At 46.6% G+C, this 15,743-nt stretch overlaps 2 pseudogenes; both read right to left on the bottom strand.

Moving 5' to 3' along the window:
* Nucleotides 1-17: 17 nt before the first annotated feature.
* LOC123450553 lies at nt 18-1,413 on the bottom strand (annotated as a pseudogene).
* Nucleotides 1,414-2,912: 1,499 nt separating this feature from the next.
* Nucleotides 2,913-5,029, bottom strand: LOC123450551 (annotated as a pseudogene).
* Between the last annotated feature and the right edge of the window lie 10,714 nt (nt 5,030-15,743).

The raw sequence follows: 15,743 nt of genomic DNA, 5'->3' as shown, positions 1-15,743 counted from the left end.
TTCTGCCTTCTCATGCTCTAGCTTTCCAAAAGCATGTAGTATGAATCAGCATGATCACCGTTACTCGGCACATCAGAAGCCATGTACAGCTGCAATAGATTTTATAGATAGCCAAGAAAGATTCAATGCTTGCTTGTCATGGTAATTCTCAGAACAACATAAATTTTGTGATTGATTAACCTGACATGACGCTAGAGGCCAAGGCTCTACAGAACCAGAGTAATGAAGGGATGATGTTCAGAGGCCACACCTTAAAGAAAGCCTCAAATACTTTGGGGGGATTGAATAAAAACGCAACAGAAAGCCTCTCGGGGTAATGGTTCTGCACGATATTCGCACTGTCTCTGGCAGTCTTTATGGGGGTTGCATTGGCCAGTGTCCATCCTGTGAAGTCTATCAACCACACCATTTTGTCTAGACCCTGAGCCCTCACGCAGGCTGAGAACTGCATTCTCCAGGGTATATATAAGATACCGCAACTGCCCCTGATGAGATGACGTATTCTTAAAAAAAATTATACGGGTGAATTAAAGGATAACGAAACTATAGGCCGCCAAAAACGTCGAGTTCTTACCTGCTTTGCAGGTCTCATAATAACGACGGCTCTCCCCTCTCTATCTGCGAAAGTTGCCCTGTACATTTTACCTGTTTCTGCTTCCACAGAAACATCAGGCTGGAATGAAAAATGAAAACAATCAGAAGAACGCTTGGTTACTTGACCAAGCTCTGAGAAATAAATCACTTGAGCATTGCAGGGAAGGAAAGCACATATATATTTACCTAGCGAATATCCTCAGGCCTGCTAACTTCCCTCCACTTGAGACATTTTTCCAACATTTTCCGAGATTTGTCAACATTCCAGTTGCGTGCTTTGAGATACCTAGCCAAGCATGCTTCACTGCAATACTTCTCGCCACGGGCAGACATAGGCCCAAGTGTAGCTCTCAGTTCGTTGATCTGCTCACAGAAGAATGTTACATGAGAAAATAGCATATATGTTTAACCAAAGATGCAGATACCAAGGGTGGTTTTCTCTTTGACAAGAAGTAGCATGCACCGATATTTCTCAGCTTACGAGGTACGACCGAACTGGAAACATCTAAAGAATTCATAAAAGAGCTCCTGTAGGTTCTGGTATGGAAGGGGGCTATGTTGTATCATACTATCAATGACAAGATACGTTTGTATCAAAGCACATGTAGAAAAGCTTATGTGGTCAGACATTTCACACTCCTAAAAATGCTACATTATGGGCTTTTGTGCAAAGCTGAATTTCATTTGATCTATATAGGATTTGCATGGTAACAGTTTTACAGCGTAAACCAAACGTGACAAATTTTCAATTATTACCTTTGCTTGTCGCTGCTCAGAATCATCTGAATTGAAATGAGAGGCCTACTTCCTACGGAACATGATGTCTTCAACTTACCGAGGCTTCAACCTGCAGATGTGAAATGACGATAAATTAACACACATATTAGATGAGTAAATAATTGAATACAATTGTATTTTCTATTTGACTAAACGTGAAAATAAGTTCGTCGTGACTTTTGAGAGGAAGTGGTTTTAAATCTGACAAAATTGGCGTGAGTCAGAGGTCATGTAGTGAGATTATTAATATTATGTCTGGTTTTCTTCCTATTACAAGAGTTCGCAAATAACATTAGAAACGACAATTAAAATTGGACAAAAATGAACATGATGTAATTATATTTTTAGTCTTCTACTACAGAATGTTGTAGAATGAACAACATGAGTCGGCCATTTTGTGTGCCAATGCAAAGATTACCACACTGTTAGTGTGAGGTCTTACCATCCTGATAAGTCTGAATGAATCACAAGTAGACCACAAGTATTTGGACCCATTTGAGCAAGCATAAATAAGCCAATTTGCTCTACCTACTGCCTCTGTCTCCGAAAAAGGATGGGTGCATCTTCCCCTTATTTTCTGTCGCCCATCAATTGAGCGGGTCGGGCAGGGCATCGTGCAGGTCGGCGAAGACGCGAGCCCCGGCGGCGGCGGCCTCGGCGGTGACCTTGCGTAACGAGCCGCCGGAGCGGGAGGAGATGAGGCGGCCGAGGTCGAGGCTGGAGACAATCCCCGACGGCGCGGCCTCGAGGGCCTCCCGGTTCGCGCGCTTGGACGGGCGCAGCGGCGCGGCGCCCTGCCCGGCTCAGGAGCGGCCGCGAGCGCGCGGGGGCGGGGGCAGGGGACCGAGCGGCCAGCGCCGGAGCGGGAGGAGATGAGGGGGCCGAGGTCGAGGCCGGAGACGATCCCCGATGGCGCGGCCTCGAGGGCCTCCCGGTGCACGCGCTTGGACGGGCGCAGCGGCGCGGCTCCCCGCCCGGCTCGGCGCCGACCGCAAGTGCGCGGGGGCGGGGGCGGGAGCGGGGGTGGGCGACCGAGCGGCGGCTAGCGCGCGGGGGCGGGGGTGGCGTCGGGAATAGCGGCTAGCGCGTCGCAGCCGCCGATGCCGCGATTGTGTCAGGGGAAGGAAGGAGAGGGGAGACGTGGGAGGCGATTGTGTCGGGGGAAGGAAGGAGAGGGAAGACGTGGGAGGTGGATCCACGAGATGTTTTTTTTCTTTCTTACGAGGTGGGATCGAGAGGTGGGATCTTTCGCTGCGAGGTCTAACCATCGCGGAGGTTGAATCATCACGACGACACATCCTGCTTTAATAGTAGAGATTTAAATATTCCACTATAAACTATATACGGATGTATATATATAGACATATAATAGTGTATACATTCACTCATTTTACTGCGTATATAGTCTATAGTAAAATCTCTACAAGGTCTTTTATTTAGATACGGAGTGAGTATAGTTTAACTTGAACAAACCTCAACCATGAGGAAATAGGAGCACTGCTCCTTGCCTTGAGCCCCTGCTTGCTTTGGTTTAGCACAAATTAGCATGTTTTAGAATCAAAATATTGGTACCTGAAACAAAAAACAAAAAATGATAGGACGATGTAAGCGGCAACGTCTTAGGAGCAAAAAAAATCAGATCATGATAAGAGCTTCCTAGCAACACAATCATACCTACAAAGGGGGGTAATATTTTCTTCGACATACAAAGTGAAGGCATGTTTTTAAAGTCAAGGCACATAGGAAACAGAATGGAGGCACAATAATATACATGCATAATTAAGGGACCTCATATTTAAAGATCAATATAACTGGAAATAAGTTGACCACAACATTAGAAATCTAGTGGTGCAGTCGCATGCAGCTATAGGACGTGATAGTGCATCAAATCATCTAGACATTTAATTAATCTGCAGTTGTAAGCATTTATATTAGTGATTATGTGCAATCAGTCGATTACATATTCCACAATCCACATACAGGTCAAGTATAAAAATGATACCTCACTCGGACCACCATTTATAATTTCTAGTACATTCCTAGGGACGGCTAGGATCTACATATCCTCTTCCGGTATCCTCCAAGACCAAGAGAATACTGGTGGATTTCGTTGAGCACCTCTAGTACACAGCAAAGTAAGTAAATCCACCCATGGGGCATACCAACGGAATGAGCTTGGATTAACCTGACATGACGCTAGTCCAGTTACCTGGCTACTATGCTTGCACGCCACTTTGAGTTGATGGTTCTGCCTTCTCATGCTCTAGCTTTCCAAAAGCATGTAGTACGAATCAGCATGATCACTGTTACTCGGCACTTCAAAAGCCATGTACAGGTGCAATAGATTTTATAGATAGCCAAGAAAGATTCAGTGCTTGCTTGTCATGGTAATTCTCAGAACAATATAAATTTTGTGATTGATTAACCTGACATGACGCTAGAGGCCAAGGCTCTACAGAATCAGAGTAATGAAGGGATGATGTTCAGAGGCCACACCTTAAAGAAAGCCTCAAATACTTTGGGGGGATTGAACAAAAACGCAACAGAAAGCCTCTCGGGGTAATGGTTCTGCAGGATATTCGCACTATCTCTGGCAGTCGTTATGGGGGTTGCATTGGCCAGTGTCCATTCTGTGAAGTCTATCAACCACACCATTTTGTCTAGACCCTGAGCCCTCACGCAGGCTGAGAACTGCATTCTCCAGGGTATATATAAGATACCGCAACTGCCCTTGATGAGATGACGTATTCTTAAAAGAAATATACGGGTGAATTAAAGGACAACGAAACTATAGGCTGCCAAAAACGGCGAGTTCTTACCTGCTTTGCAGGTCTCATAATAACGACGGCTCTCCCCTCTCTATCTGCGAAAGTTGCCGTGTACATTTTACGTGTTTCTGCTTCCACAGAAATATCAGGCTGGAATGAAAAATGAAAACAATCAGAAGAACGCTTGGTTAATTGACCAAGTTCTCAGAAAGAAATCACTTGAGCATTGCAGGGAAGGAAAGCACATATATATTTACCCAGCGAATATCCTCAGGCCTGCTAACTGCCCTCCACTTGAGACATTTTTCCAACATTTTCCGAGATTTGTCAACATTCCAGTTGCGTGCTTTGAGATACCTAGCCAAGCATGCTTCACTGCAATACTTCTCGCCACGGGCAGACATAGGCCCAAGTGTAGCTCTCTGTTCGTTGATCTGCTCATAGAAGATTATTACATGAGAAAATAGCATATATGTTTAACCAAAGATGCAGATACCAAGGGTGGTTTTATCTTTGACAAGAAGTAGTATGCACCGATATTTCTCAGCTTACGAGGTACGACCGAACTGGAAACATCTAAAGAATTCATAAAAGAGCTCCTGTAGGTTCTGGTATGGAAGGGGGCTATGTTGTATCATACTATCAATGACAAGATACGTTTGTATCAAAGCACATGTAGAAAAGCTTATGTGGTCAGACATTTCACACTCCTAAAAATGCTACATTATGGGCTTTTGTGCAAAGCTGAATTTCATTTGATCTATGTAAGATTTGCATGGTAACAGTTTTACAGCGTAAACCAAACGTGACAAATTTTCAATTATTACCTTTGCTTGTCGCTGCTCAGAATCATCTGAATTGAAATGAGAGGCTTGCTTCCTACGGAACATGATGTCTTCAACTTACCGAGGCTTCAACCTGCAGATGTGAAATGACGATAAATTAACACACGTATTAGATGAGTAAATAATTGAATACAATTGTATTTTCTATTTGACTAAACGTGAAAATAAGTTCGTCGTGACTTTTGAGAGGAAGTGGTTTTAAATCTGACAAAATTGGCGTGAGTCAGAGGTCATGTAGTGAGATTATTAATATTATGTATGGTTTTCTTCCTATTACAAGAGTTCGCAAATAACATTAGAAACGACAATTAAAATTGGACAAAAATGAACATGATGTAATTATATTTTTAGTCTTCTACTACAGAATGTTGTAGAATGAACAACATGAGTCGGCCATTTTGTGTGCCAATGCAAAGATTACCACACTGTTAGTGTGAGGTCTTACCATCCTGATAAGTCTGAATGAATCATAAGTAGACCACAAGTATTTGGACCCATTTGAGCAAGCATAAATAAGCCAATTTTCTCTACCTACTGCCTCTGTCTCCGAAAAAGGATGGGTGCATCTTCCCCTTATTTTCTGTCGCCCATCAATTGAGTGGGTCGGGCAGGGCGTCGTGCAGGTCGGCGAAGACGCGAGCCCCGGCGGCGGCGGCCTTGGTGGCGACCTTGCGCAACGAGCCGCCGGAGCGGGAGGAGATGAGGCGGCCGAGGTCGAGGCTGGAGACGATCCCCGACGGCGCGGCCTCAAGGGCCTCCCGGTGCGCGCGCTTGGACGGGCGCAGCGGCGCGGCGCCCTGCCCGGCTCGGGAGCGGCCGCGAGCGCGCGGGGGCGGGGGCAGGGGACCGAGCGGCTAGCGCCGGAGCGGGAGGAGATGAGGCGGCCGAGGTCGAGGCCGGAGACGATCCCCGATGGCGTGGCCTCGAGGGCCTCCCGGTGCGCGCGCTTTGACGGGCGTAGCGGCGCGGCGCCCCACCCGGCTCGAGGCCGGCCGCGAGCGCGCGGGGGCGGGGGTGGGAGCGGGGGCGGGCGACCGAGTGGCGGCTAGCGCGCGGGGGCGGGGGCGGCGTCCGGAACGGCGGCTAGCGTGCCGCAGCCGCCGATGCCGCAATTGTGTCAGGGGAAGGAAGGAGAGGGGAGACGTGGGAGGCGATTGTGTCAGGGGAAGGAAGGAGAGGGGAGACGTGGGAGGTGGATCCACGAGATGTTTTTCTTTCTTTCTTGCGAGGTGGGATCGAGAGATGGGATCGATCGCTGCGAGGTCTAACCATCGCGGAGGTTGAACCATCACGACGACACATCCTGCTTTAATAGTAGAGATTCAATATAGTAGCATCAGCGACGGAGCCAGCATTAATGCATAAAAGGACAAGTTTGTTTATGAAGGGGGTAAAGTTAATATGAAGTGACTTACTAAAAATTGAATATAGCAACAAGAAAAAGAAGATTTAGCGACCCAACATTTTTTGCTCCAACAACATTGCTATAAATTTAGCAAATCTTTCAATGACACGTGGAGACCTGTGCCACGCCAGGGCAGCAGGAATCTAAGGGACGGTGGGGTCCATTTATCAATGGAACAAAGGGATGTAAGGGACCACAAAAATTAGGCTGCTAAAAATTGTAGCAAGTGCCTCTCCACTTTGCAAATATACCAAGTGTGAATGCAAATATAGCAAGCTTTGTAAAATAATTTATGGGGGACCACTTATACAAAGGTTGTTGGAGCAATATTTTTGGGTCAAGTTGCTATATTTCTAGTTTTTAGCAATTCTAGCCAAATATACAAAGGCTATTGGAGATGCTCTTAAACCAGCAAATACATCCACCATGCGGCCCAGCGGTTGAAGCGCTACCTACCACCACCACCCACAAGCCGCCGCCACCCACACACGGACAAACATTTTTCTTCCGCCTCAAAAGCTCTATTTATTTCTTTTCAGGATCCAAACAATTTATTCCAATGCAATAGTGTTACAATCGAGTGGCATACAATCCTCAATAGATCATACAACAAGACTATATTCTATGTGACTCTGAGCAATTGCGAATCTTGAAAAGAAATATAGTATAGGAGGGGTTGAGTTGTCTATGAAGTGCAAATATATATCACGCTGAAATAACAAATGGCTAGATTAAACTTTGAGACTAGTAGTAATAAATATTTTGGCAGCCGCTAGAGGGGGGGCTTAAGCCTCTTAAAGCCCCCCTAGTAGATTTACCACCGACTATGAGACGTCAGTCGATTTGCTATACCACCACACGCACGGTGTGTGATGATAAACATTTTTCTTCCGCCTCAAAGCTTTATTTATTTTCAAGAAAACGCAAAGATTATTTGTGTTTTCATTGCATTGAAAAGATAGGAAAGAACAATCCTCTTAGAAGGTGAGTGTTACATGGGCCATGCATCCAATCAGTGGGCATCCCAAGACGTGAGCAGAACAACTCTTGGCCCAGTGCTCCTATTTGTGCCTAACATTTTGCCTCATCTTTAATCATATCCACTAATGCATCGATCGAGGGTCGTGCATTGTAGAAGACACATTCATTCCACTGCTTCCAATCATCGAGGGAACGAGCATGGCGATGGATTGCAGGCCTTTACACATCGTGTAAGGTGTCTGCTGCTTCGCTCGCAACCATTAGTCCATAAGGATAAGTTCATTTCTCGGTGGTTGTGATGGTATCCGCGTCAAGTCCAGGATGGTGTGCTAGGTTTGCCACGTGAACATGCAGGCCAAGAGCATGTGCTCAATTACCTCTGACCGAACACACTGCTCTAGGTAATGCCCGGTCTCGAGTGATCGACACGTCGAAGTCCTAACTAAGCTCTTCAGAGAGGTCAACACGTCGGTCTACATTCTAAGTGTGAAGGGGTCGTGGGCCTATCACCCTAAGCACTCATGCACGTCGCGTGACTGGCTAGGGACCAAGCCCACCTCTGTATACATGCATGCCCCTCACCCCAACAATCATCCTGCTCCACTGAGACATCTGACACAACTTTCAGTAAGAACTGACGATGTTGACGGCCCCATAACCATTATCCCATGCAACGGTTAGTGTGTATATGCCGATGGTAGTCTTGGTTCAAATACCCAAATCTTCTTAAGCATGTTATTATGAAATAAGTGCGGACACAGACCAGGGCCCATGCCCACCTCTCTCCTTGGTGGTCTTTGACTGCACTGTCATTTCGCCACAATAAATCACATGGGAGCCGTTGGGAACCCCATCCCACCACTACCTGGATGGAACCACCCGTCCCTTCAGCCCCAAGTCCGATAAGTATCATAAGTGGTGTAGTAATATATAGTATATCCGTGATCACTGCCACAAGGGGTTAGGTCTAGGATCCAAAGTATGTGTAGAGGGTGATTAGACTACTTGAACAAATAAAAACTTAGCCTTTTTCCAATTTTAGTTGTGGGCTAGTTTTAGCAATTGTAGCAAGTCAAGCACACCCTATACATGCAAGTCTAAGAGTATAGCTGCGGAAAGTAAATACATGCACATGTAAATAGAGGGTAGGGATATGAAGATCAAATGCAAAGGTTGACACGACAATTTTTGGCGTGGTTCCGGTAGGTGGTGCTATCATACGTCCATGTTGATGGAGACTTCAACCCACGGATGGTAATGGCCGCGTGAGTCCACAGAGGGCTCAACCCACGAAGGGTCCATGAAGAAGAAACCTTATCTATTCCATGACGGCTTACTTTCACGAAGGACTAGCCTCACTCAGGGTAGATCTTCACGAAGTAGGCGATCTCCTTGCCCTTACAAACTTCTTGGTCCAACTCCGCAACAAGAAGTAGGAGGCTCCCAAGCGACACCTAACCAATCTAGGAGACACCACTCTTCAAAAGGTAACAGATGCGGTAGTATGGTGAACTCCTTGCTCTTGTGCTTCAAAAGATAGTCTCCTCAACACTCAATCACTCTCTCACAGATTTGACTTGGGTAGTGTCGGGGAATGTTGCATGGGACACAATAATTTCCTACACACATACAAGATCTATCCATGGTGATGACCATCTAAGAGAGGAGAGATCTGATCCACATACCCTTGTAGATCGTTTAGCGGAAGCGTTAAGAAACACGTTGATGTAGTCGAACGTCTTCGCGATGTTATCACGATCTGTCCCGCCAACTCCCTATCAAGTGTCGAATGGACGACACCTCCGTGTTCGGCACACGTACAACGCGATGACGTATCTGCCTCCTCAATCCAACAAGCGAGGGAGAAGTGGTAGATGAATTCCCCGGCAGCACGACGGCGTGACGGTGGTGGTGATGGTGTTGTCCCGGCAAGGCTTCGCCTAAGAACTAGCGGAAAAACTAGAAGATAAATCGATTGAGGAAGAGAGAGGGGGCACCAAGGGCTTCATGTGTGCTCTTGGGGCGCCCCCTCCCCTTTATATATAGGTTTTTTAGGGGACCCTCTATATATAGGTGGAGGGGCATGGGGAACAACCCCTTCAAGCCCTAGGGCGCAGCCAAGGGGGGAGGAGGTGGAATCCTAGTCCCCTTCCTTCCCTTCCATACAAAGGTGGACTCTCCACATTTCCCAACTACATGGGACTTGAGGGACTTGTGCGCTTGGCCCAATAAGGCCAAGACATCTCCCCTCAGCCCATGCAAACCCTTGGGACATGGTGGAACCATTGGTGGACTTCCGGACTCCTCCGGAAGTTTCTGGAACCTTCTAGAAGCTTCCCGGTACAATAACAAAAAAACCCGAAACTTTTCCAGTAGCCAAAATATGACTTCCCATATATAAATCTTTAGCTCCGCACCATTCTGGAGCTCCTAGTGACGTTCGTGATCTCATCCGGGACTCCGTACAACTTTTGGTTACTACCACACATAACTCATTAATGCCAAATTGTCATCGAACCTTAAGTGTGCAGATTGTGCGGGTTCGAGAACTATGCACACATGATCGAGACACTCTCTGGCCAATAACCAATAGCAGGACTTGGATGTACATATTGGCTCCTACGTATTATACAAAGATCTTTATCAGTCGAACCACAATGTCAAGGATTCAATCAATCTCGTATACTATTCCATTTGTCTACCAGTATGTTAATGGCCCCAGATTTGATCGTCGGTATCTCCATACCTCATTCAATCTCATTATCGGCAGGCCTCTTTAATCGTTCCATAATATAAGATCCCTTGGCTAACTCTTTATCACATTGCTTGTAAGCTTGTTGTGATGTTGGATTACCGAGTGGGCCCTAAGATACCTCTCCGTCACACGGAGTGACAAATCCCAGTCTTGATCCATGCCAACTCAACAGACACCCTCGAAGATACCTGTAGAGCACCTTTATAGTCACCCAGTTACTTGCAACGTTTGATACACACAAGGCATTCCTCCGGTGTCCAGGAGTTGCATGACCTCATGGTCATAGGAACACATACTTAACATGGAGAAGACAATAGCAATAAACTAACATGATCATATGCTACATTCATAGTTTGGGTCTTGTCCATCAAATCATTCTCCTAATCATGTGATCCAGTTATCAAATGACAACTCATGTCTATGGCCAGGATACCTTGACCATCTTTGATCAACGAGCTAGTCCTTTAGAGGCTCACTAGGGACAGTGTGTTGTCTATGTATCCACACATGTATTTGAGTTTCCAATCAATACAATTCTAGAATGGATAATAAAGGATTATCATGAACAAGGAAATGTAATAATAACCACTTTATTATTGCCTCTAGGGCATATTTCCAATAGTATCCCACTTGCACTAGAGTCAATAATCTAGCTCACATCACTATGTGATTTACATTGTAATTAATCTAACACCCATAAAGTTCTGGTGTTCATCATGTTTCGCTCGTGGAAGAGGCTTAGTCAATGGGTCTGCAATATTCAGATCCGTGTGCACTTTGCAAATACTTATGTCCTCCTCCTTGATGTAATCACTGATGGAATTGAAGCGTCGCTTTATGTGTCTGGTCCTCTTGTGAAACCTTGGTTCCTTGGCTATAGCAATGGCACAAGTGTTATCACAGAACAGAGTCACTCGATCCAGTGCACTCGTGAAAGGATCGATGTGCTTTAATAGAGGGGTGAATAGGCAACTAACAAATTTTAAGCTTTTCTTTGAAAAATTTAGGATTAGCAACAAATAGGTTGTCTAGATATGCAACTAGGTGATCAACCTATATGGTGCTAACAACAACAATAATAAGCAATAAGTAAATACAAGTAAAGGTAAGAAATAACCACAAGTGGAACCGGTGAAGACGAGGGTGTGTTCCCGAAGTTCCTTCCCTTTGAGGGGAAGTACGTCTCCGTTGGAGCGGTGTGGAGGCACATGATCCCCAAGATGCCACTAAGGCCACCGTATTCTCCTCACGCCCTCACACAATGTGAAGTGTCGTGATTCCACTAAGTGGTGCTCTTGAAGGTGGAAATCGGACCTTTACAACAAGGTTGGGGCTCTCTCCATAACTCAATTGGAGGCTCCCAACAAAACCACAGAGCTTCACCACAATGGAATGTGGCTCCGAGGTGACATCTTCCTTCTAGGGTGCTCAAACACCCAAGAGTAACAAAATCCACACAAGAACTTGGGGAATCAATGTTCCTTTGGTGGAAGTGTAGATCTAGGTCTCCTCCTTAAATCCCTAGCAAGACAGCTTGGGCAAGAAACCCCTAGCAAGACAGTTTGGGAGAGAGATCGGGCAAGAAATCTTGAGTGCATCAATGGCAGAGAGAGAGAGGTAAGAGATAAGAGGGAGGAGGAAGAAACCCCTCCTTATATAGCCCCCCCAATTTCTAACCATTACAACCATGTTTTACACTGGGTGGTACAACCGGTTGCCATGGCGGTACAACCGGTCTTCCTAAATGAGCGGAAAAACAGGCCAGCCACCGCCCAACAACCGGGCCAAAACAAAGACTTGGCCCTGAGGTTCCACCAGCCATGGGCGCTGGGCGTGGCTAAGTCCCAAGCAGTACAATCGCTTGGAACACCGGTAGTACCCGCTATATTTAATATAATGGTACAACCAGTCCACCATCGCCCAACAACCACAGTGAAACAGAGCCGTGCCCGGTTGTGGACCGGTGTCGGGCCAGTACAACCGCCCAGGTGTTCAGCGGTACAACCGCCCATGGAAGTGGTACAACCGATCAGTTAGAAAATAGGGGCCTCTCTCTCAATGATGCGATGGAATGAGATGGGTGCAAAAGTGTGTGAGAAGAATTGATTCATCCATAGACCTCCAATGTGGATTCCCTCTTAATAGTACGGGATCCCTACGACCAAAGAGAATAAACACGTAGGGAACACGTCTTCAATCTTTTCTGTTTGGAGGGAATACCTAACCGTCTTGTGTTTTACATATGAAACCTGCATACTTGACACACGGTTAGATAACATAGTGAGTTGTCATCGTCACCAAAACACTTAAGCTGGATAATACCCTTACAATCTCCCCCTTTTTGGTGGATGATGACAACAACACGATTTGCATAGATGGTATCTAAAGTAAAAGTGGAGCTCCCCCTCGCTATGTGCCGCGGATGGTACAGGAACATGAATTGGAGCTCCCCTTGGTTTTAGAGACCATCCACAGGGTACATAGAGGAATTAACATTAAGGAGCATATGTATGAGACAAAGAGTAGAGCTTAAATGATACGGGTAATACTAAACATAGTCTCCACTGAAACTCAAATAGTCTCCACAAGATAGGTTCAAGACCAATTAACAATCAAATAAGAGTTCAACTTGAAAGCAAAACGAATGATACGACGAAACGACGGCCAAAGCCCCCGTGGAAATCCCGTCATGATATAGCTCTCTCCTCCTTTGGCATCATGACACCAAAAAGGAAAAGGGCGATGCTATCACCCCGGTGCTCAGTAGAGCTTGTCAGATCCATCAGACTCCTCGAAATCACCGCTAGCAAACTCATCATCACCATCACGACCATCACTATCAGACACATCGTGAGCATCAGCACTAGAGGAGGAAGCAGGCTGACCCGAGACCTCATCATCAATCCAAGTGTTATGACCATAGATCCACTTTCCTTTGGGTGATGGACTTCTGAGAACCACTGGCTGCCTCAAGCTTGAGAGCCCGCATAATCTGAATCTGTCTCCACCTAGAAAGTTTCTCATTGACATGGGCTTCATAGATCTTATTCTGAACATGAGCTTGGAGGAAGAAGGTATTCTTTAACTTATCTGAGAACTTGGAGACCCAAGATGGCTTGGCAGCTGCAGGAAGCTCAAAGTCACTGTCACTGGAAGTAGCGAAAACATCCTCATGTGCGTCCTCGGGGAAGCGAGGAGCAGAATGCTTCTTCTTTCGGAGTTTCTTGACCTCATGCTCAGTGAGATTCTTAGGAGAAGAGAGAGGCTCACCAGGCCTACGAACTGCTCACACAGAGTTGATGAAGCACATAATGAACGTAGCATACCTGGGGACCAACTTGTAGAAGACCATGGAGTAGAGCTCCTCCCATAACCATTTGGAAGCATCAAATGTAGCCCAGTGCCAGCCTCATCCCGCATGGCAACAAGAAGATCAACGAAGTATCCTTGAATCTCATCTTGATTGCCAACCTTTGGCAGGAGAACATTCCAGAAAACACGGTGCAAAATATCATATACCGGCAGCAGGTCCTTAGAAGAGCCAGGAATCCCACGCCCGGGAATGTACAAGGGGGAAAGCTTCACCTTATCCATAGAATTTTCCCGATCATGAGGACGAATGCTGCCCTTCCCATTGAGACCAGTATGATCATATGCAAGAGCATTGCAGAAGGCACGCCACGGGACTGCGAGAAGCTCATCATGACACACGAAGGTGAGGGTGCGAGCGTCATCATTTCCAAAGTGAACAGTGGCATAGAACTGGTGAATGAGTTGCACATCGAAGGGACAATTGAGAGTGATGAGCTTGAGCAAGTGAAATTTGTCACATAGAGTATATGATTCTCCAAAGTAGTCCATGTTGTTATTCGAGTGCTCAATGGCAATAGTCCATTGCTTTCCAAACTTGTTCTTGTGATGATCATAGAGCTCATGCACAATTCGCATCTGAAGAGTTTCTAGAACTGAGGGGTGACTTGTAACGCCCCGGACACACCCGCCGGTGGTCGTTACTCCTGGAGGGATCTAGCCTGTCCCCACATATAAATACTAGTCTTTTCTACGCACTTTATCCTCACTCATGCGCACCCGGGATCAACTTCCCGGCCCGGACACACCCACCGATGGTCGTTACTGGCGAGATCTAGACTGGCCCCACATATCAATAGTAGTCTTTTGTGCGCACTTTGTCCTCACTCATGCGCACCCGGGATCAACTTCCCGGTCGGTCACCCATCCTAGATCTACTCCAAGCCGATCGGTCACCCATCCTAGAACTACTCCAAGCCGAGCACGCTTAACCTAGGAGTTCTGTTCGAATGGGCTCCCAGAAAAGAAGGAATTCCTTATTAATATGATTAGTCTATCATCCCTAATAAGCCAGGCTATCACAGGTGGTCCGGGTGGAAGAAACGGGTTCCTCATAAGGATTCTGAAAACAAACCCGCTCCCAATCAGCTAGCTTCCATGAGTGCACTGGCTTGGCAAATTTTTGCTTGCGGCCAAGGCTTTTGCACGGCGAGAGGGATTAGTAGGGATCACAACTTCCTCGTGCCCAGAGTCATCCACGAGCCTACACCTGCTAGCACGGTTCTTGGTGTTCTTCCGAGGAGCGGAACGAGAACCAGAGCCACCTGTAGACACAGACTAGAGAAGCACACAGAAAGAAACCCAGAAAAGATGAGAGGATTGTATGCAAACGAGGAATAAATTAGGTATGAGGAGAAGAACTTAGAAGCAGTGGCGTAGGAACCAGGCAATCCGGTTGTACCGGTCACCAGAGCGGTTGTACCGCAGGAGCGGTTGTACCACAGATGCAAGTAGTTGTACCGCTCCTTTGGGGAGGCCGATGCATCTGGATCTGAGACCTACGCCACTGATTCTAGTGACTACTCCACAAATCTGATGGGAAACATATATGACCTCCTCTCTAACAATAGTTTGTCCAAAAACGCGGGATCCTAGCAATGCCCTACGAAAAACGGATCCAAAGAAGAGAACCCAAGAACTAGAAGGAAGAGGGCATTACCAGTGTGCATTGGAGGAGGTCAGGGGAGGAAGGCACCAGATCCGGGGCATCGGAGGCACTCCGGGCGATGGTGACGATGGTTGGCGACTAGGGCACCGAGAGGATGAGTTGGGCACGAAGGGGAAACTAAGTACCCCTTAGGCCTGGCCCTCCTTTTAGGCGCCGGTTGCTGCAGCCGGTTGTACTGCTCTGAAGAATGGTTGCACCGACCCGAAACAACGTGCAAATTAGTGGTAGAACCACAAACTAGTATCGGTTGTACCGCTGGGGAGAGACAACTCGTGATTAGTAGTTGTACCGCTGTTACCACCGGTTGTACCGCCCTGCCACAATCACCACCAGAAGAGATTCAAATGCGTACAATTGGATATGACAGGGTTTCGAAGTGAGGAGAGCTTGGGACAGAAATCAGACATTCAAGTATGATGGGGTAAGCTCTAAGGTGAACGAGAAGAAACACAAAAATGGTGAATGAGTATGATGGGGTAAGCTCCAAGGTGAACGAGTGGATTGGTATGGCATCGCGAAGATTTTAACCTTGGGCCCATGACCAAAGCTCGTCTTTGAGACACAAATACCATCAGAAATG

Source organism: Hordeum vulgare, chromosome 4H, assembly GCF_904849725.1.
Source record: "Hordeum vulgare subsp. vulgare chromosome 4H, MorexV3_pseudomolecules_assembly, whole genome shotgun sequence".
Classification (NCBI taxonomy): Eukaryota; Viridiplantae; Streptophyta; class Magnoliopsida; order Poales; family Poaceae; genus Hordeum; species Hordeum vulgare.
Note: the sequence above shows the minus strand (reverse complement) of the source record. Positions and strands in the feature narration are given on the sequence as shown.